The sequence below is a fragment of the Oncorhynchus masou genome, chromosome 31 (assembly GCF_036934945.1).
Source record: "Oncorhynchus masou masou isolate Uvic2021 chromosome 31, UVic_Omas_1.1, whole genome shotgun sequence".
Taxonomy (NCBI): Eukaryota; Metazoa; Chordata; class Actinopteri; order Salmoniformes; family Salmonidae; genus Oncorhynchus; species Oncorhynchus masou.
The window spans coordinates 87,803,284-87,828,673 of record NC_088242.1 but is presented as its reverse complement, the minus strand read 5'-3'; the positions used below and the strand labels follow the sequence as shown (position 1 = coordinate 87,828,673).

At 44.0% G+C, this 25,390-nt stretch overlaps 1 pseudogene; it reads right to left on the bottom strand.

The window, feature by feature from the left end:
- Positions 1–1,799: 1,799 nt before the first annotated feature.
- LOC135525042 (uncharacterized protein KIAA1614-like) lies at positions 1,800–24,125 on the bottom strand (annotated as a pseudogene).
- Between the last annotated feature and the right edge of the window lie 1,265 nt (positions 24,126–25,390).

Below are 25,390 nucleotides of genomic sequence, written 5' to 3'. Positions count from 1 at the left end.
TCAACGGTCCTGTTCTGTGAGCTTGTGTGGACTACCACTTTGCGGCTGAGCCGTTGTTGATCCTGGGTGTTTCCACTTCACACAGCACTTACAGTCGACCGGGGCAGCTCTTGCAGGGCAGAAATTTGACTTGTTGGAAAAGTGGCATCCTATGACTTTGCCACGTTGAAATTCACAGAGCTCTTCAATAAGGCCATTCTACTGCCAATGTTTGTCTATGGAGATTGAATGGCTGTGTGTTCGATTTTATACACTTATCAGCGATGGGTGTGGCTGAACTAGCTGAAACCACTAATTTTAAGGGGTATCCACATACTTTTGTATACAGTATATGGTGTACTTCTTTATCTCCTTAGTGCTTCAGTTCATATCCAATACTATTTTTATGACTAGTCCAAGTCCAAAACTTTATGATGCTTTCCTATAGTTCCATTCACTCCATGAGGCTGGCTGAGCAAAATTAGCATCCTGGACTCGAAGAGGCTGCCCAGTGTCTTCTCTAACAACTGTTAGGTTTGCTTCAATTGTATCACTTTTGAGATGCTGTCATAGCAGAATCAGAATTAGTTAGGTAACATAGATAAATAAGATGTTTTTATCTACTTTCATAAATATGCTTATGTGGGAAAAGTCACTTGGGGCCCAGAGAGGGGAGAGGTCAGGATAGGCCTATATGACCTAGAGGCTCACTCCTCTCAGGGAGCTTGTCTAGGGGTGGGTTGTATTTGAGATAGGAGTACCTAGAATTGACAATTGATATATGCCATTGGATGAGGTAATGTTTTGGTAATATGAAGTACCAAGAACGAGAAGTTAAACCTTGTCTTAGAGAGCAAACTGAACGATAATATATAGCTAATGCTGTCTGGCTTTGGGATACTCCTCTCTCAAGTAAAAGTCTTCCTTTGTGCAGTTTTCCTAAGACCTGTGGTTCGTCATTGTGAGTTGAGGGGTGGATCTTTGCTATAAAAGATCTCAGTTGTCATTATGTTGACACTCAGAATTCATCTATAGACACTGAATTGATCTGAGAGTCACAGGGCTATGGTGAAGCTCATATTATTAAAAAATGAAGTTTAAAGTATAAGTCTGACTTGTGTTTGGTTTGTAAACTCTCCTTTCACTTAGTAATACAGGAAATTACCACAACAATGCTTCATATCTTCTCTGTTTCTAACCCATACATTTATTATCTCAATTCCAGGTCTGGTTTCTAACTAAACCAATTACCACAATAAAAATAGGATTTAATTGCATAAAGATGACCTCAGTCAAGATGTATAGAATGGAGGAGATTCGTGTGAGGTATTTAACAGAGAATCTCCTACCAGACTATTGTTGCAGTGTGAGCAGCTGATAGCTTTGTGCATTACCTGTAATGATAATGTGTATTTTGGCACTGCTGGTTATGTTTTCAACAGTGAAAGTAAGGAGCACCTAAGGCCAAACAACTCCAGGAAAAATATATAACAGGACATGAGGAAATGTGAGACAGCTTCTGCTCTAATAGCAACTCCATCTGAACCACTTAGAAAAATGACCCAATCGTGTCAAAGATCTTGACGTGTCTTCAGAAGAATAACGCAACATTTCTGAGAGAAGACACTATGACCAAAGCAAGCGGCCATAGACATATTCACAGTCATTGAGACGGTCTCACTCACTGCCCCCCCTCCACTACCCCAAACACCCCAGGTTTCCATTGTGTTTGTGGTTGCTGTGGTGTCTGGTTACCATTACATTGCAGGTTTCCATGGCATTGCCGGTTGCCATGGTGTCACCACGGTGACCGGCGGTCCTCAGGTTGTGTAGCGAGGAGGGGGGAGCCTCCTGTGTCGGAACACGTGGACAGAGGCTATGTTCTCCTGGGTCAAGAGGCGTGTCACCAGGTCCAGACTGAGGCTGGCCACCTTCTCACAGTTCACCTCCAGCAGCTCGTCTCCCACCCCCAGCAGCCCCCCATACATCTTCACTGTGCTGCTGTCGCCCATCTCTTCAACATACACACCTACAGAACAGACAGGATAATGTACAGGAGCATGTTACTGGTAGGGTCACACATACACACTTATTTTATATCACACATCTACAGGCAAATGTGTAGGAGCATGGTACTGATAGCACGGGTACATACGAGGAGTATTATTACATCTGACTAATTACACACCAACACCTACAGGACAGACTGTAAGGGTGGGGAGTATTATTACATCTGACTAATTACACACCAACACCTACAGGACAGACTGTAAAGGTGGGGAGTATTATTACATCTGACTAATTACACACCAACACCTACAGGACAGACTGTAAGGGAGGGGAGTATTATTACATCTGACTAATTACACACCAACACCTACAGGACAGACTGTAAGGGAGGGGAGTATTATTACATCTGACTAATTACACACCAACACCTACAGGACAGACTGTAAAGGTGGGGAGTATTATTACATCTGACTAATTACACACCAACACCTACAGGACAGACTGTAAGGGAGGGAGTATTATTACATCTGACTAATTACACACCAACACCTACAGGACAGTCTGTAAGGGAGGGGAGTATTATTACATCTGACTAATTACACACCAACACCTACAGGACAGACTGTAAGGGAGGGGAGTATTATTACATCTGACTAATTACACACCAACACCTACAGGACAGACTGTAAAGGTGGGGAGTATTATTACATCTGACTAATTACACACCAACACCTACAGGACAGACTGTAAGGGAGGGGAGTATTATTACATCTGACTAATTACACACCAACACCTACAGGACAGACTGTAAGGGAGGGGAGTATTATTACATCTGACTAATTACATACCAATTAAACACCTACAGGACACATATATTACTAAACACACATCTAACTGCAAGACACAAGTGAAGTAAGTTAATGATAAAATATTCACACCTTGAGCACACAGAACGGGAACATTCTAATGAACAGGACATCATTACACAACACTAGATTAGAAAGACAACCAAAACAACAATTTCCTAATCTGGACCCAGACAGCCCTGGGTTAGAGAAGGGTAGGCCATCTAGGACCAACCCTAGGCTTTTGGCCCCAGTCTAAGTCAAGGAAACACTAGACTTTAGGCCAAGTACCGGTGTAAATGGCTGCAGTGTAAAACACTTATTTTCTGTACCTGAGTCGGGTCGTCCTTTGCCCCGGGAGATGAGGAAGCCGAAGGGTCCTTTGGGAGGCCTGCTGAGCTCCAGCAGGAGCGTACCGTCAGGGAAGGCCTGGGCCACCCTGTGCATCGATCGCACCCCACTGGGGCTGCCCACATCCTCCACACTCAGAACCATCTGGAGGCCCTTACTGGAGAGAGACAGAACAGCAGCATTGAGATGACATATGGGGCACGGTATCATGCTATATTAAAAATATATATATATATATATATATATACACTGCTCAAAAAAATAAATGGAACACTTAAACAACACAATGTAACTCCAAGTCAATCACACTTCTGTGAAATCAAATTGTCCACTTAGGAAGCAACACTGATTGATAATGCATTTCACATGCTGTTGTGCAAATGGAATAGACAACAGGTGGAAATTATAGGCAATTAGCAAGACACCCCCAATAAAGGAGTGGTTCTGCAGGTGGTGACCACAGACCACTTCTCAGTTTCTGTGCTTCCTGGCTGATGTTTTGGTCACTTTTGAATGCTGGCGGTGCTTTCACTCTAGTGGTAGCATGAGACGGAGTCTACAACCCACACAAGTGGCTCAGGTAGTGCAGCTCATCCAGGATGGCACATCAATGCGAGCTGTGGCAAGAAGGTTTGCTGTGTCTGTCAGCGTAGTGTCCAGAGCATGGAGGCGCTACCAGGAGACAGGCCAGTACATCAGGAGACGTGGAAGAGGCCGTAGGAGGGCAACAACCCAGCAGCAGGACCGCTACCTCCGCCTTTGTGCAAGGAGGAGCAGGAGGAGCACTGCCAGAGCCCTGCAAAATGACCTCCAGCAGGCCACAAATGTGCATGTGTCTGCTCAAACAGTCAGAAACAGACTCCATGAGGGTGGTATGAGGGCCCAACGTCCACAGGTGGGGGTTGTGCTTACAGCCCAACACCGTACAGGACGTTTGGCATTTGCCAGAGAACACCAAGATTGGCAAATTCGCCACTGGCGCCCTGTGCTCTTCACAGATGAAAGCAGGTTCACACTGAGCACATGTGACAGACGTGACAGAGTCTGGAGACGCCGTGGAGAACATTCTGCTGCCTGCAACATCCTCCAGCATGACCGGTTTGGCGGTGGGTCAGTCATGGTGTGGGGTGGCATTTCTTTGGGGGGCCGCACCGCCCTCCATGTGCTCGCCAGAGGTAGCCTGACTGCTATTAGGTACCGAGATGAGATCCTCAGACCCCTTGTGAGACCATATGCTGGTGCGGTTGGCCCTGGTTTCCTCCTAATGCAAGACAATGTTAGACCTCATGCGGATAGAGTGTGTCAGCAGTTCCTGCAAGAGGAAGGCATTGATGCTATGGACTGGCCCGCCCGTTCCCCAGACCTGAATCCAATTGAGCACATCTGGGACATCAGGTCTCGCTCCATCCACCAATGCCAGATTGCACCACAAACTATCCAGGAGTTGGTGGATGCTTTAGTCCAGGTCTGGGAGGAGATCCCTCAGGAGACCATCCGCCACCTCATCAGGAGCATGCCCAGGCGTTGTAGGGAAGTCATACAGGCACGTGGAGGCCACACACACACTACTGAGCCTCATTTTGACTTGTTTTAAGGACATTACATGAAAGTTGGATCAGCCTGTAGTGTGGTTTTCCACTTTAATTTTGAGTGTGACTCCAAATCCAGACCTCCATGGGTTGATAAATTTGATTTCCATTGATAATTTTTGTTGTCAGCACATTCAACTATGTAAAGAAAAAAGTATTTAATAAGAATATTTCTTTCATTCAGACCGAGGATGTGTTATTTTAGTGTTCACTTAATTTTTTGAGCTCAAAAAAATAAAGTGAATTCCGTGCCACATAATGCAAACATTTCAATCTTTGACACAGGCTCAGATACATCCATGTAGAGTTTACAGGATACATACTGCAATCTATCCTCCCAGGTGATTTCCTGAACAATGTTTTGACTCCCAGGTCTTCATCAAGTCCCATTACTTTTTGCTGGAACTCTTTGACCTTTGACCTAAGATCACCTGTACGATACTTGTGGAAGAGCGTAGGTAATCCTGTTGTATAGTGTATCATATTCAGTATGGCCAATAGGGTTCCAATCAATATATACTGGGCACACCCTTGTGGAATCAACATTGTTTCCATGTCATTTCAATGAATTTACGTTGAACCAACGTGGAGTAGACGTTGAATTGACGTTGTTGCCCAGTGGGGATATTTTGACCCATTTCTACATGACGTTGATGTCGATTAAGGCAGCCCCTCTCCCCTCTCTGATTCAGAGGGGCTGGGTTAAATGCCATTAGACACACTTCAGTTGAATGCATTCAGTTGTATAACTGACTAGGTATCCCCTTTCCGTTTCATACCATTGCAAACATGCAATTTGATTTCAGTAATAAGCCATGAAGGTGAATGGAGAGACAAATGATGGTCTGCTGCCTTGTGCCATTTCCAGTGTTATAATGTAAATAATGAAGTCAATGAATGGAGATGGTCTGCTTCCTGTATTAAGGTCTCTATGACAGAACCCCCCATAGAAAGCCATATATAGCACGGCTGTGTCATACTCCTAGCCTATTAGGTTTCTGCCTCTCCAGGAAGTTGAGTTAAGTGCAAGGCTGAAATGTCCTCCTCTCTGGTCTCTAGTGTGTCAGCAGCTAGGACACACACACACACACACTCACGTACATGTACAGACACACACACACCTTGCATTGTTGGGTTTTGAATTAGCAAGAAAGGCATTTCACTGTAGTTCTTCATGTGACTTTAAAATTTTAAACACACACTCATGTACACACACACACACGCACGCACACTTGATGGACACGCACACTAATAAATAAACACACACTCACTAACACAGGCAGTGTCAACAACATCACCAAACAGTCGATGTTCAATTTCATCACTGCTCCAAGGCACCTTCCCAAATCCATCATAAGATGTTGCAATAGTTTTCTGAATTCCATGTCTTTTTTCGGCAGCACCACTGCACTGAATCTATTTTTATCTGTCCGAACACCCCGTCAGACCCAGTGAATGGAAACTATTCGGATGGACGACACGCACGGTAGCCATCCATGCATACCAGAGATTCCCGGGAGCCTTGAGCACATGCCATCCGTGTAACATCCTGTCAGGAAGGATCCATGTTGACTTCATTCATAATGTTTTGACATGAAGTGCCACTTTAGAGAAGATCAATGTGCAAGCTTTGCATTGTGACAGATTGGATGTTAGATTAACTGTTATTACTGCAACAGTTGCCTATTTTTATTTTGCTGATGTCATAGTTCTAATGTGTGTGTGTGTGTGTGTGTGTGTGTTTATGTTATACTCAGTGACATGTATTCATGGATCTCAAGGGAAGCCAGACTTCCCCAAAATGTTTACCTATAAATAAATTATGATAAAATAATTAATTTTTTCTCTCTGTGTTTTCATAATTTTCCATCAATTCGCAAGTGGCTGATTCTCACCGGAGAAATCATCTGAGCGAGGGAAACAGCGCCCCCCCCTCTGCATTTGGCCTCCCTTGATAATTTTTGGGTAAAATAAGTAGCTGAGCTCAACTGTGGGTTGTCCAGGTGCAGCAAAACACCCACCAAGGAGGCCAGTTTGAATTTGGCTTCAGACAAATCAAATCACTTCCTTTGCAAAATGTAATATTCAGAAAAACATGTCCGTTTGTCTGCTTGTGTTGATGTCCTGCAGTAGCTAGCTTGCTAAACTGGCCCTTTCCTAAGCCATGGATGGAGATGGGGATTTGGACTTGCGGTTTTGACTTATACTGAACAAAAATATAAAACACAACATGCAACAATTCCAACGATGTTACTGAGTTACAGTTCAGATAAGTCAATTGAAATAAATATATTAGGCCCTAATCTATGGATTTCACATGAAATCTGCATTCTCTGTGAGAGCTTCCCATGTCTGGAATACACTGCCATCAGACACACATAACTGCACCACATATCACACTTTCACAAAATGCTTGAAGACATGGCTAAAGGTCAATCAGATTTGTGAACATGGTCCCTAGCTGTGTGTTGCCACTTTCCATGTGGTCTGTTGTCTGTAGCTTGTGAGGTGTGGAAACACTTTGTTGCTTTTATGAATTTTGTCTTGCTGCTTTTTGTTCTATGTTGCTCTGTCTGTATGCTACGTCTTGCTTGTCCTATGTTGCTATGTCTTGCTTGTTCTATGTTGCTATTGTCTATATTGTAATTGTTTTTAATAACCTGCCCAGGGACTGCGGTTGAAAATTAGCCGGCTGGCTAAAACCGTCACTTTTACTGAAACGTTGATTAATGTGCACTGTCCCTGTAAAAATAAAAATAAACTCAACTCAACTCAAATGGGGCGCAGCCATGGGTGGGCCTGGGAGGGCATAGGCCCACCCACTGGGATGCAAGGCCCAGCCAACCAGAATGAGTTTTTCCCCCACAAAAGGGATTTATTTCAGGCAGAAATACTCCTCAGTTTCATCAGCTGTCCGGGTGACTAGTCTCAGACATCCAGCAGGTGAAGAAACCGGATGTGGAGGACCTCAGCTAGCGTGGTTACACGTGGTCTGCAGTTGTGAGTCCAGTTGGAAGTACTGCCAAATTCTCTAAATGACGTTGCACCTGTGTAATGATTATGCTGTTTAATCAGCTTCTTGATATGTCACACCTGTCAAGTGGAAGGATTATTTTGGCAAGGAGAAATGCTCACTAAAATTTGTGCACAAAATTTGAGATAAATAAGCTTTTTGTGCATATGGAATATTCCTGGGATCTTTTATTTCAGCTCATGAAACATGGGACCAACACTTTACAATTTTGCGTTTATATTTTTGTTCTGTATAATTCTCTGTACAGGCCAATGATTATGACGCCGATTCTGATCTAACCATAAATTAATAGTTTGTGCCACTGGCCTGAGATTACTGAATTTCAATATGTAGCCGAGCAAACGTAACAGGTTCATTGTTGCCCATGCGAGGAAGGCAGGCTCGCACGCATTTTAGCTAGGTAGCCTATGAGAACAAAACTTAAAGTGTACTGTATGACAGGGCCATAGACCGTCTTGCCAAGGATGCCATTGGCGTTCAACTTGTCTACAAGTAGGGTGAGTCAGCATTTTTTTTTTTACTTGCGCGCGCAAACACACACATCAGTACCATTGGTAGCCACATGATATTTAGCAACACTGATTGAACTGATTTCTTTTTTGGTACAGTACCTTTAAGTTTGCTTTCAGTGTTTTAAACTAAGCATATACAGCCTTGTTGATTTGATGTTTAAATGGCTAAGTGTAAATGGTGCTGGAATAGTGGAGGCAGTGCTCCTGTTGTCTTTGTGCTTGACTTGCGATAACTCTGTAGTTATAAATCAGTAGTTGTTTCGTAAACTTTTGAAAACATCCACTTGCTTGACCATGCTACGTCATGTGATCTGTTTGTCTGCAATATTTGCTTTGTGGACTTCACTGGACAGATGTTTCTTTATGGTTTTGTGATGAAACAAACGTATGTGTAGTTGAATTTATTCCACCACTGTGTGACTTGTCTTTTTGTTGTCACAGCCTTATTGTACATCACGGTGGAGTTTGAACAAATGGGTTATAGAGTAAACGCAATTATCACAACATAGGTTGTAATTAAGCAATAAGGCCCGAAGAGGTGTGGTATATGGCCAATATACCACGTCTAAGGCTGTTCTTGGATACAGCCCTTAGCCGTGGTATACGGGCCATATATCACAAACCCCTGAGGTACCTTATTGCTATTATAAACTGGTTACCAATGTAATTAGAACAGTAAAAATAAATGCTTTGTCATACCCATAGTATACCACGGCTGTCAGCCAATCAGATTTCAGGGCTCGAACTACCCAGTTTATAATATGGCTTTTTTTACTGACTTGGCTTCTTCAGTGATGTTACTGACACACCGTACTGGTTATACCTGAGAGCAGGGCTGCTGGGCTGATCTCCAGGTGTGTATGCCCTGGAGCCATCTCCCTTCTTCTTGGAGGACTGTACATTCTGGACGGATGACGATTTCCTCAGCTGCTTAAAGGGTGACCCCTGGAGATGAGAAATGAACATGACAGCAGCCCTAGGTGACCATCCACAATATGCATTTGGATTCATTTTAAGATGGTGTTACTTTTTTCAAGGTATCAGCAAATACCTTGACCAAATATGCACTTTACAGGCTTACCTCAGTTGGCTGGGTTCTGGGCGTGCAGGACTGGGGCAGGACTGGGGCAGGAAAGGCCGGGGGGACACCCCGGGGCTGGAAGCTGAGCTGCTCCATGCTACTGGAGTGCCCTTTACCCAGCTTCCCCACCCATTCAGGCCGATGGCGGAGAATAAACGACGCAGAGAAATCTTGGACCTGGCCTCCTGTTGCTCTGTCTCTGTCCCTACCATCCTGTGAGGGAAAGTGGGAGAGACAGATCAACAGAAAGACATTGAGAGATGGACAACAACATATAAACAAGAACAGACATGATGAGTCACATCTAAGCTGGACTCAACTTCATTATAAATTCTAGTTCTTAATTTGATCGGGAAAACCTTTTGAAATAGAAAGAATTCATCCAGAAAATTGAAAGAATAATTTCACCTCAGATGCTTTTGTTAATTCACTTATTACTATTTGGTCAGAAGAGGTCAGTGTTGAGTTAAAAAGTGTTAGACTGAGGCAGTGCTCTGTTTGTCTGCACCATAACTCTTTGACCTAGTTTGTATAAAGATGTTATCAGTCTGTGGAATACCGCTATAGGCTAAGGCTGTCTGTCAGACAGAGCTCCAAATTAGATGATAGTTTAGTAAAATAGAACATTGTGGGAATCTAAAAATAGCTTTCTTCAACATCTCTCTCTGAAAGGGAGGAGGACAGATTAATTTTGGGTCAAACCTATTCAAACCTATTTGGTCATATGCAAATGAATATTTTGCTGTGTGACCAGGAGTTTTATTTCGGGAGCACACTCCGATTTGGGAAAAAATCTTCCAGATAATTGTTCTTATCAAAAATCAAATCTAATTTTTTTTGTCACATGTTTTGTAGACAACAGGTGTAAACTAACAGCAAAATGATTACTTATGGGTCCTTTCCCAACAATGCAGAGTTAAAGATAAGTTGGAACATTTAATAAAAAAATAGAACTACTGAGAGTGAAATGCACAGTTAAAAAAAATAAAAAAAATGGCCATGATATTTTCTACTCATTATTATCTACACTGCTCAAAAAAATAAAGGGAACACTAAAATAACACATCCTACATCTGAATGAAATATTCTTATTTAATACCTTTTTCTTTACATAGTTGAATGTGCTGACAACAAAATCACACAAATGATCAAAGGAAATCAAATTTATCAACCCATGGAGGTCTGGATTTGGAGTCACACTCAAAATTAAAGTGGAAAACCACACTACAGGCTGATCCAACTTTGATGGTAATGTCCTTAAAACAAGTAAAAATGAGGCTCAGTAGTGTGTGTGGCCTCCACATGCCTGTATGACCTCCCTACAATGCCTGGGCATGCTCCTGATGAGGTGGCGGATGGTCTCCTGAGGGATCTCCTCCCAGACCTGGACGAAAGCATCCGCCAACTCCTGGACACTGTGGTGCAATGTGGCATTGGTGGATGGAGCGAGACATGACGTCCCAGATGTGCTCAATTGGATTCAGGTCTGGGGAACGGGCGGGGCAGTCCATAGCATCAATGCCTTCCTCTTGCAGGAACTGCTGACACACTCCAGCCACATGAGGTCTAGCATTGTCTTGCAATAGGAGGAACCCAGGGCCAACCGCACCAGCATATGGTCTCACAAGGGGTCTGAGGATCTCCTCTCAATACCTAATGGCAGTCAGGCTACCTCTGGCGAGCACATGAAGGGCTGTGCGGCCCCCCAAAGAAATGCCACCCCACACCATGACTGACCGACCGCCAAACCGGTCATGCTGGAGGATGTTGCAGGCAGCAGAATGTTCTCCACGGCGTCTCCAGACTCGTCTGTCGTCACATCTGTCACGTGTTCAGTCTGAACCTGCTTTCATCTGTGAAGAGCACAGGGCGCCAGTGGCAAATTTGCCAATCTTGGTGTTCTCTGGCAAATGCCAAACGTCCTGCACGGTGTTGGGCTGTAAGCACAACTCCCACCTGTGGACGTCGGGCCCTCATAGCACCCTCATCTGTTTCTGACCGTTTGAGCAGACACATGCACATTTGTAGCCTGCTGGAGGTCATTTTACAGGGCTCTGGCAGTGCTCCTCCTTCTCATCCTTGCACAAAGGCGGAGGAAGCGGTCCTGCTGCTGGGTTGTTGCCCTCCTACGGCCTCCTCCACGTCTCCTGATGTACTGGCCTGTCTCCTGGTAGCGCCTCCATGCTCTGGACACTACGCTGACAGACACAGCAAACCTTCTTGCCACAGCTCGCATTGATGTGCCATCCTGGATGAGCTGCACTACCTGAGCCACTTGTGTGGGTTGTAGACTCCGTCTCATGCTACCACTAGAGTGAAAGCACTGCCAGCATTCAAAAGTGACCAAAACATCAGCCAGGAAGCATAGGAACTGAGAAGTGGTCTGTGGTCCCACCTGCAGAACCACTCCTTTATTGGGGGTGTCTTGCTAAATGCCTATAATTTCCACCTGTTGTCTATTCCATTTACACAACAGCATGTGAAATGTATTGTCAATCAGTGTTGCTCCCTAAGTGGACAGTTTGATTTCACAGAAGTGTGATTGACTTCGAGTTACATTGTGTTGTTTAAGTGTTCCCTTTATCTTTTTTGAGCAGTGTAGTTGGTGAACTTGGCGAGGCAATTATTTGAGAAACCAAGGCTGTTGAGTTTGCCGAAAATTATATGGTGATTGAGGAGTTGAAAGCCTTGGCCAGATTGAATACAGCTGCACAGTAATGTCTCTTATCAATGGTGGTTATGATATCGTTTAGGACCTTGAGAGTGGCTGAGTTGCACCCATGACCAGCTCTGAAACCAGATTGCATAGCGGAGAAGTTACGGTGGGATTTGAAATGGTCGGTAATCTGTTTGTTAACTTGGCTTTCGAAGACCTTAGAAAGGCAGGGTAGGATATATATAGGTCTATAGCAGTTTGGGTCTAGAGTGTCTCGCCCTTTGAAGAGGGGGATGACCGCGGCAGCTTTCCAATCTTTGGGAATCTCAGACGATAAGAAAGGGAGGTTGAACAGACTGGTAATAGGGGTTGCAACAATTTCGGCAGATAATTTTAGAGAGGGTCCAGATTGTCTAGCCCGGCTGATTTGTAGGGGTCCAGATTTTGCAGCTCTTTCAGAACATCAGCTATCTGGATTTGGGTGAAGGAGAAATGGGGGAGGCTTTGGTGAGTTGCTGAGGGGGGTGCAGGGCTGTTGATCGGGGTAAGGGTCGCCAGGTGGAAAGTATGGCCAGCCATAGAAAAATGCTTATTGAAATTATCGGTGGTGACAGTGTTTTCTAGCCTCAGTGCAGTGGGCAGCTGGGAAAAGGTGTTCTTATTCTCCATGGACTTTAGTGTCCCAGAACTTTTTTGAGTTTGTGCTACAGAATGAAAAATTCTGCTTGAAAAAACTAGCCTTAGCTTTCCTATCTGCCTGTGTATATTGATTCCTAACTTCCCTGAAAAGTTGCAGATGACCTGTAAATAGTAGCAACACATGGGGCGGAGGTTAGCCTAGTGGTTAGAGCATTGGACTAGTAACCGGAAGTTTGCAAGTTCAAACCCCCGAGCTGACAAGGTACAAATCTGTCGCTCTGCCCCTGAACGGGCAGTTAACCCACTGTTCCTAGGCTGTCATTGAAAATAAGAATTTGTTCTTAACTGACTTGCCTAGTTAAATAAAGGTAAAAAAATATTTTTCTTACCAATCCACTGTCCCACAGCACACTCATTTGTGTCCGCTCGCAAGTGGGTATTTGAAGCTGACCTGGTGCCTGTGGCACAGGGTGCACCAACTTCTCTTCTGCTGTCTTCGCTGGTGATGGGGAGGTCTTCAGCAGGGAGGCAGGCCTGATACAGGGCATTATCGTGCTTGTGCTGGAAGTCAGCCCCAAAGACAGACCAACTTCATTGAAGTTCCCCCCAACAGAGTGCTCGTTCTGGGAGTTGGGTGCAGCCCCTCTCCCCTGGTCTTCCAGGGAGTCTCGGGGGAAAATGCGGTACTGTGGTGAAGGTATGAGTTTGACCTATAGCTGGCCATTGGGCCGAGTCTTTGGTACTGTTTTCAGAGCTGATTTGATGGGCACTGAGGAAGGGGGGAAAGGGGTTGCTCTTGAGGCACGGGGGACAGTTTGTGTTCTTCTGGGGGAGAGTGAGTGTGCAAACCCACCACCATTGACACGGGTTTCTCAATGGTGTAAGGATTGGGCGGCACCACCATTAGTTGAGCTCACTGGTGCCAAACTGTGATTGGACCTTGGTGGTGTTGGCGACACCGTGATGAGTGCTCCATGCCCATTGGTGCCCAGAATTTCCCCTCTCCTACTCCTCCTCTTCACTTTCATTGTCGACACTCCCACTGCTGCTGTCCGTCTCTCCTGCCCAGCCATGCCCTGTCCCGATGCTAGCCGCCACATCGCGGGAGGGTTACCTTCACAATGTCTCCTTGATCAGCTCGGTAAGAACTGCCTGGCTGGGCTCACTGGTAGCCACCCAGCAAGACATGAGCACCTTCCCCTTCTCCTCTCCGTTCACTGGGCCGTTCTGCCCTTTCGGGGGTGATGGGTTCAGATTCGGGACCCCGCCTTCCAGGAACGTCCCGCACGAGTTGCACTGCCTGTTGAGCGCCTCCTGTGCTACCTCAGCTTTACAATGGCTCCTGCTTCCCCTGTTTACGTAGCCCTCCTGTGTCCTGCGAGCCTTCTTGTGCCTTAAGAAGCTGCCCTCGAGACAGCGTCCTCGCTCGATCACTGTTCCTGGATCAGTGTCCATCCGCCCATTGACATAAGAAGAGAGGTTGGGCTTGGATATGAGCAGACCCTGGGCCCTCCTCTGCTGACGGAGCCTCTCCAAGTAACGTACCTCCGCATCTTTCTCTAATTCGTCCTTGAAGCGGACCCGTGTCGGTGATTGGTTGTTGCGCCGCTGGAGGAGTCACTGAGGCTTCCTGACAACGAGGTAACTGCGGCAACTATCGCCGATAACACACCTCCCTTCCCCACCAGAGGAGCCTGGTGAACGGGAGCTCCAGCCATGGACAGCTGCTCCCTGTGGATGGACACGCACACAGAAAGACAGAAACCCCATAAAGAAACATCCAGCAGCTGGCAAATATGACAGGTGCAGTGAAGCGGTACGAAGAATCAGTCTTATCAAGCGTCAAATCACAACCAGGAAGCTCCCTCCAAACCCAGATATATTTCCAAATTAAATCAGACCCAACAGTAAATACAAAATGAATTGTTCTTACATAACACATTCCAATGCATAAACACAATCACATCAATCCAAATGGATTTCATTTAGAAGGATTTTGATAAGTTGGCTGTCTTTGCAGGGGCCATTATTACAATTTTTATATCACATCACCTAGTGGTTGGTCGGTATCCTAAACTTCCCGTCCAATCAGTCTAATCTGGAGTGGGTGTTGACACTGTCTGGTAATTGACAGCTGTATGTGTGGGAACATCCTACCTTAATCAGAATGAATATGCTGAGGTAATCAGTAATCTGCTCCAGGACCACAGATGATATTAGGATTAAAAAAGATCGAGGAGGTGTTGTAGTTGTATAATTACAGCTAGATTGTGTAACGTGTATGTTGGAAATAGCCGTGAGCGAGAGAGTACCTGACATAGCAACCAAGGTATCCCAGTGGGCCATCATGTATAGGCCAATGCTTTACATTAAAGTTACCAAATACAAAATTCGGCAAAGAAATAACGTTCTCACTGTCAACTGTGTTAATTTTCAGCAAACCTAACATGTGTAAATATTTGTATGAACCTTACAAGATTCAACAACTGAGACATAAACTGAAAAAGTTCCACAGACACGTGACTAACAGAAATTGAATAATGTGTCCCTTAACAAGGGGGGGGGGGTCGAAATCAAAAGTAACAGTCGGTATCTGGTGTGGTCACCAGCTGCATTAAGTACTGCAGTGCATCTCCTCCTCATGGACTGCACAAGATTTGCCCGTTCTTGCTGTGAGATGTTACCCCAATCTTACACCAAGGCACCTGCAGGTTCCCGGACATTTCTGGGGGAAATGGCCCTGGCCCCCACCCTCCAATCCAACAGGTTCCAGACGTGCTCAATGGGATTGAGATCCAGGCTCTTGGCTGGCCATGACAGAACACTGACATTCCTGTCCTGCAGGAAATCACGCACAGAACAAGCAGTATGGCTGGTGGCATTGTCAAGATGCAGGGTCATGTCAGGATGAGCCTGCAGGAAGGGTACCACATGAGGGAGGAGGATGATTCACATGTAACTCAGAGTTGAGATTGCCTGCAATAACAACAAGCTCAGTCCGATGATGATGTGACACACCGCCCCAGACCATGACGGACCCTTCACCTCCAATTCTATCCCACTCCGAGTACAGGCCTCGGTGTAACGCTCAGTCCTTTGACGATAAACGTGAATCCGACCATCTCTGGTGAGACAAAACCGTGACTTGTCAGTGAAGAGCCCTTTTTGCCAGTCCTGTCTAGTCCAGCGACAGTGGGTGTGTGCCCATAGGTGACGTTGTTGCCGGTGATGTCTGGTGAGGACCTGCCTTTCAACAGGCCGACAAGCCCTCAGTCCAGCCTCTCTCAGCCTATTGCGGACAGTTTGAGCACTGATTTTAGGGATTGTACATTCCTGGTGTAACTTGGGCAGTTGTTGTTGCCATTCTGTACCTGTCCCGCAGGTGTGATGTTCGGATATACCGATCCTGTGCAAGTGTTGTTACACGTGGTCTGCCACTGCGAGGACGGTCAGCTGTCCGTTCTGTCTCCCTGTAGCGCTGTCTTAAGCATCTTTGTTGTTGTTTATGGTTAATTTAACAAGCATGGGAAACAGTGTTTAAACCCTTTACAATGAAGATCTGTGACATTATTTGGATTTTTGCTAATTATCTTTGAATAATTATAACTAAACTCTGAGTTTATAACTATGTACTCAGCTGTACATGGTCACTGCAGATAAGATACATTAGTGACATTGTATAGTTAGTGTAGTTACTAGTTAGTTAAATGTAAATATCAGCATGTCACATTACTACATTATGTAGTATCTGTTTAACACACTTTAAAGCGCAGGTGTAAAACTCATTCCATGGAGGGCCGAGTGTCTGCTGGTTTTTGCTCCTCCTTTGTACTTGATTCATGAATTAAGGTCAAATTAGTAAGGGGCTCCTCACGCCTGGTTGTCTAGGGCTTAATTTAAAGGGAAAAACAAAAACCTGCAGCCCCCCATGGAAGGAGTTTAAAGCAAAGGTGTCAAAGTGTGACACACAATAGATATCTGCGACATACTAAGCATTTAAAAACTACTAAAGTGTACTATATACAGAACACAGATGAACTATACATTTTACAGCAGTAAATCAAATATATATGTGTGTGTGTGTGTGTGTGTGTGTACATTTGAAGTCAGAAGTTTACATACACTTAGGTTGGAGTCATTCAAACTCGTTTTTCAACAACTCCACATATGTCTTGTTAACAAACTATAGTTTTGGCAAGTCTGTTAGGGCATCTACTTTGTGCATGACACAAGTAATTTTATAAACAATTGTTTAGACCGGTATCACTGCATCACAATTCCAGTGGGTCAGAAGTTAACATACACTAAGTTGACTGTGCCTTTAAACAATTTGGAAAATTCCAGAAAAAGATGTCATGGCTTTAGAAGCTTCTGATAGGCTAATTGACATTCTGAGTCAATTGGAGGTATACCTGTGCATGTATTTCAAGGCCTACCTTCAAACTCAGTGCCTCTCTGCTTGACATCATGGGAAAATCAAAAGAAATCAGACCTCCACAAGTCTGGTTCATCCTTGGGAGTAATTTCCAAACGCCTGAAGGTGCCACGTTCATCTGTACAAACAATAGTTAACAAGTATAAACACCAGGGGACCACGCAGCCGTCATACCACTCAGGAAGGAGACACGTTCTGTCTCCAAGAGGTGAATGTACTTTGGTGTGAAAAGATCCAATCAATCCCAGAACAACAGCAAAGGACCTTGTGAAGATGCTGGAGGAAACAGGTACAATAGTATCTATATTAACAGTAAAACGAGTCCTATATCAACATAACCTGAAACGCCGCTCAGCAAGGAAGAAACCACTGCTCCAAAACTGCCATAAAAAATCCAGACTACGGTTTGCAACTACAGATGGGGACAAAGATTGTACTTTTTGGAGAAATGTCCTCTGGTCTGATGAAACGAAATAGAATTGTTGGGCTATAATGACCATCATTATGTTTGGAGGAAAAAGGGGGAGGCTTGCAACCTGAAAAACACCATCCCAACCGTTAAGCACGGGGGTGGCAGCATCATGTTGTAGTGGTGCTTTGCTGCAGGAGGGACTGGTGCACTTCACAAAAAAGATGGCATCATGTGGATATATTGAAGCAACAAGACATCAGTCAGGAAGTTAAAGCTTGGTTGCAAATGGGTCTTCCAAATGGACAATGACCCCAAGCATACTTCCAAAGTTGTGACAAAATGGCTTAAGGACAACAAAGTCAAGGTATTTGAGTGGCCATCACAAAGCCCTGACCTCAATCCTATAGAACATTTGTGGGCAGATTCTGAAAAAAGTGTGTGCGAGCAAGGAGGCCTACAAACCTGACTCAGTTACACCAGCTCTGTCAGGAGGAATGGGCCAAAATTCACCCAATTTATGTGTGTGCGAGCAAGGAAGCTTGTAAAAGACTACCCAAAATGTTTGACACAAGTTAAACAATTTGATGGCAATGCTAACAAATACTAATTGAGTGTTTGTAAATGTGGCAAACCTCTTCAAGGTTAGGAGCGTTTGTCACAAACTAAGTGGTAAACTGTCACCAAATCACCCAAGAATGAGAGTTCTTTCGAACAGGACAGTACCTGTGTGTTTGTTTCTCCGTCCTGGTCCACCCAGGCCGTAGGCGAGGTCAAGGATAGCAGGGTTCGGTACACGAATCGGGTTCTCGGTAGGTCCAGGTCCAAACGCCAACAGGTAAGTCCAAAACAGTCCAGCTCATACACGGTAAATCCAGCCAATCTCTATTGTCTCTTTCTCTATTGTTCATAGATCCTTCCAGCACTCTTTTTCTCTTCCTGGTTTTTCTTGACCCTTTATCTGTGGGTTGGCTCCACCTTCTGAGGGTTCCCCTTGCTTCTGTGGCCATTTTAGTGATCGGGCAGAGCCCGTTTATTAGTTCTGCTCTCACATATCTGCCATTTACCACTCGACCCCCTTCTTTGCCACAGTAAACTTCTGACCCACTGGGAATGTGATGAAAGAAATGCAAGCTGAAATAAATAATACTCTCTACTATTATTCTAACATTTCACATTAAAATACAGTGGTGATCCTAACTGACCTAAGACAGGGACTTTTTACTAGGATTAAATGTCAGGAATTGTGAAAATCTGAGTTTAAATGTATTTGGATAAGGTGTATGTAAACTTCAGACTTCAACTGTATGTATATGTATGTATGTATGTAATGTATGTATGTATGTATGTATGTATGTATGTATGTATGTATGTATGTATGTATGTATGTATGTATGTATGTATGTATGTATGTATGTATGTATGTATGTATGTATGTATGTATGTATGTATGTATGTATGTATGTATGTATGTATGTATGTATGTATGTATGTATGTATGTATGTATGTATGTATGTATGTATGTATGTATGTATGTATGTATGTATGTATGTATGTATGTATGTATGTATATATATATATCTCTCTCTTAGCATTACAGTGAAACAAGCACGACAAGAGAGCACTGCCTGTTGCAGCTATCAACGCTGGACACTGTCAGTAAACAGAAAAGAGAGCTGCAGCACACTTTAACCAGCCTAATATGATAAAGCCCTTCTGGTCTGTCCAGCACAAACACCTCTGGAATCAGGAAAAGGGAGAGAAAAACAGTTTGTTTGGTTGGTTATAGTGCTACAGGTGTCTGCTACAGTTAAGCTCGGTAGGTAAACACACACACACTGACCCCCCCCCACACACACACACACACACAAACATGCACTGTTGCTGAACAGTACTCCCCGAGTGTCCCTCTGTATGGGTAGGATAGTGTGGTCGGCCTTGAGTGGGCAGGAACCTTTACCCTGGAGAGAGCCTGCGTGCTCAGAGTAGGGGATTAGGCTGAGCAGGCCCACTACTAATTAGGAGTGACAAGGTCTGTGTGTGCGAATGAGATTTGGAGTGTTTGTGTTTCAATTAGTTTTTACTGTGTGTGTGTGTGTGTGTTCATCAGCTTTTATCCTGTTTGCCTGTGTTTTGTGTGTGTGTGTGTATTCGTGAATGTGTATACAGTATGTGACTGAAGAAGTCCCTTTGCTTGTATACGTCTCTGTGAATGGGCATTACAGATGTGAACATTGTAGAAACAACAACACAGTTACCCACACTGCTCAGGGCTTTAACGACTAATCACACAGCTGCCCATTCAGTTCCACAGCGACACCTGCATAACAGGCACTCAATGGGGGAACAAATCAATGAGTGTGTTTCTACTTTCTACGACAAGCTGTTGTACCGAGATTCCCTCCTCTTATGTTGAGACTGTGACGAGTGAATGACCTAGATAGAGAAGTGCGCAATCTAACCGTAATCCTCTCTGTTGATGACAGTGGGGCTTTTAGTAACAGCTGTTGTAAACACTGTGTCCCTGTCACTCTTTGCACCTTGGGGCTCTAACAGGGAGAGGTACAAGAGCAAAGCAGTAGAGTTATAGGTGTTGGTAGTGTCATTAAAGCTATGTGGATGTGTCAGGATGAAAATACTTAGGTTGGGATTTTGCGTAACATCTTAACCAAAAAATAAGCAAAAAGACGACTCAACAAACATCATTTAGTTGGTAAAGAGCAGATTATGCATGTTTTACAGTCAGGAAATTTTAAAACTATTTTAAGTGAAGTAATTTCACATGGGTCACAAGTACACACTTTACATCATTAAAAATTAATAAAAGAATGTAGGGAAAGAGGAAGATGGAGCACTGACTGTGGCCAGTACTGACAGTTTGTCTCTTAGAGCAACAGAAGACCCAGTTGACTCAAACTGGAAATACGTTTATGATACATCCGTCTGTGGTCAACCCTCCCCTGGAGAGCTCCTGGGTGCTCAGGTTTTGCTCCAGTCCTACTCGAACACAAATCATGTGTTTTAGAGCATGGCTAGAGCAAAAGCCTGCATTCCTGGAAGTAATATGGGAGGTTCTACTGTACCTTCGGCTGTGCTCGCTGTCTTGGAGGGAGATGCCTGAGTCCCAGTCATTGTCAGGCAGGGTAATGAAATTTGTGGAGATAGATGAAATCTGTAGCTAAGCAGGTTGAAGTAGAATTTTTCTCCAATATTGAAATGCGTCTGTTTCTCTAGAAAAAAAAAGCACAAATCGATTTTTTTTTTTTTTGGTCGCATACACGTTTAACTGATGTTATTACGTGTGTAGCGAAATACTTGTGCAGAGTTGAAAGAAAAAGCCATATCTCGGGCTGGCCAATGAAAATAACAGATTAAGATGGGCAAAAGTACACACACTGGACAGAGGAACTCTGCCTAGGAGGCCAGCATCCCGGAGTTGCCTCTTCACTGTTGACGTTGAGACTGGTGTTTTGCAGGTACTATTTACTGCCAGTCGAGGACTTGTGAGGTGTCTGTTTCTCAAACAAGACACCCTAATGTACTTGTCCTCTTGCTCAGTTGTGCACCGGGACCTCCCACTCCTCTTTCTATTCTGGTTAGAGTCAGTTTGCGCTGTTCTGTGAAGGGAGTAGTACACATGTCTCATGGAATAGCCTTCATTTCTCAGAACAAGAATAGACTAACGAGTTTCAGGAGAAAGTTCTATGTTTCAGTTTTGAGCCTGTAATCGAACCCACAAATGCTGATGCTCCAGATACTCAGCTAGTCTAAAGAAGGCCAGTTTTATTGCTTCCTTAATCAGAACAACAGTTTAACTGTGCTAACATAATTGCAAAAGGGTTTTCTAATGATCAATTAGCCTTTTAAAATTATAAACTTGGATTAGCTAACACAACGTGCAATTGGAACACCGGAGTGATGGTAGCTGATAATGGGCCTCTACGCCTTTGTAGATATTCTTATTTTTTTTAAAGAGCCATTTAACAGCTACAATAGTCATTTACAACATTAACAATGTCTACACTTTATTTCTGATCAATTTGTTATTTTAATGAACAAAAAATTGCTTTTCTTTCAAAAACAAGGACATTGCTAAGTGACCCCAAACTTTTAAACGGTATTGTGTGTGTGTGTACAATGCGTGCGCACACACACACACACACACACACACACACACACACACCGTACCAGTCAAAAGTTTGGACACCTGTAGTAACCAAAAAAGTGTTAAACAAATCCAAATATATTTTAGATTCTTCAAAGCAGCCACCCTTTGCCTTGACAGCTTTGCACAGTCTTGGCAGAAATGTTTTGGTACCTTTCCCCAGATCTGTGCTTCGATCCTGTCTCGGAGCTCTACGGACAATTCCTTCAACTCATGGCTTGATTTTTGCTCTGACATGCACTGTCAACTGTGGGACCTTATGTAGACAGGTGTGTGCCTTTCCAGATCATGTCCAATCAATTGAAAATACCACAGGTAAAGTCCAAGTTGTAGAAACATCTAACATCTCAAGTATGATCAATGGAAACAAGATGAATACTTTCTGAATAATGTATGGAAGAACCGTATTAAGTTTTTCCCATTTGTTTACTTATCACTTTGTCTATAAATAGCATGATTAATTTAGGATGAGAATATTTGAGGCCATGAAAGTGAGGTGACAGAGCAACCTACAGGCGAAAGAACTTCTGTTTGTGAGACGGTCACAATTAGAGGGGCATTACGATCATTAAACATCTGGTAAACAGTCAAAAATAGACTCGCCCTCCCTCCCACCTTCTCCTTGCTAGTTTTTTTTCTCTTTACATTCTCCGTTGTAATTTATTACCTTTTATTACGTCACATTGATTGTTTTATAAAGGTCCAATGCAGATGTTTCATCTCAATATCAAATCATTTCTGGGTAACAATTAACTACCTTACTGTGATTATTTTTTTATAAAATTGTCAAAAATAAACAAAAATAGCTTCTTAGCAAAGAGCAATTTCTCAAGCAAGAATTTTGCTTGGACTGTCTGGGAGTGGTCTGAGTGGGGAGGGGAAAACAACTGAAAACGAGCAGTTATTAGCAGAGATGTTTCGACTATTAACGAGTTTACTGCCTAGTGATGTTACTAGGCAGGCCAAAACTCCATCCCACCAAAACAGGCTGAATTTTCAGGCGGTCTTTTCAAACAGCTCTTACATTACAGGGTTATCATCATCATTTTCACAACTTCAGTATTATTCCAACCTCAGTGTGGTAAATCAATGTTTTATTCCAGCCTCATCAAAATGGCGATGTCTGTTGCAAGAATATCACTGTGGTGGAAATATAATCTCCACCTGACTGCAAATAGATCAGGTCTGTCTCAGATAAATCCCTTACATCCCTGAGGGTAAAAAAAAACAACTTATTGTCTAGACTTTGTCTCCACTCACTGTAATCTCACTACTGTTATCTGAAGGTATGCTAAACAAGGCTAACAAATTTGCTAACATTCAATAGTATAATATCTGAAAAGGTTGTGTGCTGAACTTAAAAATAGCAGTAGTGTGCTACTGTTTTTTTGGGGGGGGGGAAACTCATTCAACAATATATTTTTTGTTTATTAGAGGGTGGAATATGGTGGAAAATACAGGCTCAGCTTCTTTAGCTCTTTACTGTACGTCTTCCATTGCATGGGGTCACCTCTGCCTTCTGCTCTCTCTCCAGGTTCTCCTGGCTCTTATTCAGTATCTGCTTGAGGAGGCCCCGGTTCATCTCCACCCTCTCTGCCAGAGATATGGAACACTGGTTGCTGCACACACTCTCCAGGCTGTTGGCCCTCCACAGGCCAAACGTTTCCCCCTGGGAAACTCGCCCATACACCGCCTCAGACCATCCAGGCTGTCCCTGTGCTCCTTGGCCTTCCTCTGCTGGCACAAGGGTTTAGCCACGTTAGTGGCACTAACGTTATCCTCCAGGGGACTAGCGTTGGCACCCAGCCATCCCTGCCCCCTCCATCAGGCTGTCAGGCACAACTGGCGAGAACGTGTAACCCTGGGACTCTGCATTGTCATCGCTACTGATGGAGCCCCAGCTCACAAGCGAGGGACTGAATAGGGAGGAGGGCACAGGGGAGGCCTTCTTATCCATGTCAGCCTTGAAGGCTGTCTTGTTGCACTCAGACAGGGCCTTGACCTTGGATTTCACGGGTGACACGGCTGATCCCGGGGGCCTAGGTTGCTGCTGGAGCAGGAGCTGGCTGAGGGCGCATGGGGAGGACGAGGTGGGTCTGGTGCTGGAGGAGGGTTGGTCGTCTTCTGTACCAGGGTGGAGGGTCTGGGTCTCGGCCCTCTTGTTTTTATTTTTTATTTTACCTTTATTTAACCAGGCAAGTCAGTTAAGAACAAATTCTTATTTTCAATGACGGCCTAGGAACAGCGGGTTAACTGCCTGTTCAGGAGCAGAACGACAGAATTGTACCTTGTCGGCTCGGGGGTTTGAACTTCCAACCTTCCGGTTGCTAGTCCAGCGCTCTAACCACTAGGCTACCCTGCCGCACCGTGGCACACGAGGCATGGGGAGAAAGGAGTCTGCCGAGGCTACTTTCTCCATGTCCACATCACACAGTCAGGGGAGCATTAGCACTATGGAGGAAAGAGAAGAGAAAGACACTATTTTTTTTTTAGGGCAGGGAGCGGTTGGTGCGTTGTGCCAGTAACCGAAAGATTGCACGTTCTAATACCCGAGCTGACAAGATTAAGAATCTGTCTATGTGCCCTTGAGCAAGGCACTTAATCCTAATTAGCTCCAGGGGTGCCATAGTACTATGCCTGACCCTGTAAAACAACACATTTCACTGCACCTATCCGGTGTATGTGACAATTAAAGCTTTTTTTAATGTGAGATGTTGATTCAAAAGAGAGAACAATGTTTTTAATTTTAAGTTCACTGTTTTTGGAACTACAGCCTTTCAAACCTGTACTTTGATATCACAAATAACTGTCAAATCAAACAACAATCCACAAAGGGCTTCAACCTGAGATAAAGCTATTTGTCCCTCAATGGAAGAGAGAAACACAAAGGAATTCTCTTTCCCCTGACTTTAGTATGAAGTTTGTAAAAGGCCAAGTGCAGTCAAAAACATGATTTTGCTGTGTTTTATATACATTTCCAGACTAATTTTGATAATGCCTTTTTAATGTCAGAGCTGTTTGAAAATCCTGTTTTGCTTGTTTTGGCCTGCCTAGTAACATCACCAGGTGGTCAATTAGTTAATAGACCAGTAAGAAAGAGTTTCAAACCTCTGCCAGATAGTTTTCCGCTCCCCACTCAGACCACTCCCAGACAGTCCTAGCAAAGTTCTTGCTTGAGAAATAAGTCTTCCCTAAGAAACCATTTCGGTTTCTTTTTGACCATTTTAATTGAAAGTAATCTCATTAAGGTACTAGAAATTATTGTATCTTGAGATTAAAAACTGCTGCATTGGACCTTTAAGAGAGACCTGGCCTTTCTGTTAAGGAACATGGTGGGCAGAAGTACAAGATTGCCTGGCAGCTAATTACTATGGCAACCCTCTCTGATATTCACTCCACTTTGAGGACACCACTTCGTCGCCAAGGGTAACATGACGATAAATGATGTCACAAACAGACCAGCTCAAAAGATAACTAGCAGACCAGTTTTAAGAACACTACATTAACAGCATGAATTGTGACCATTCCAGAGACTGTGGAATCAGGTTTTAGGTTCAGAGGAATCTAATAGACCACTGTATCCTACTATATTGCATTGAAATGAATTGTGTAGCACTCAAAGCTATAGAAAACTATGGGTAAACATTGGTACGTCACCCCTTTCCAAACATATTGCCACATATT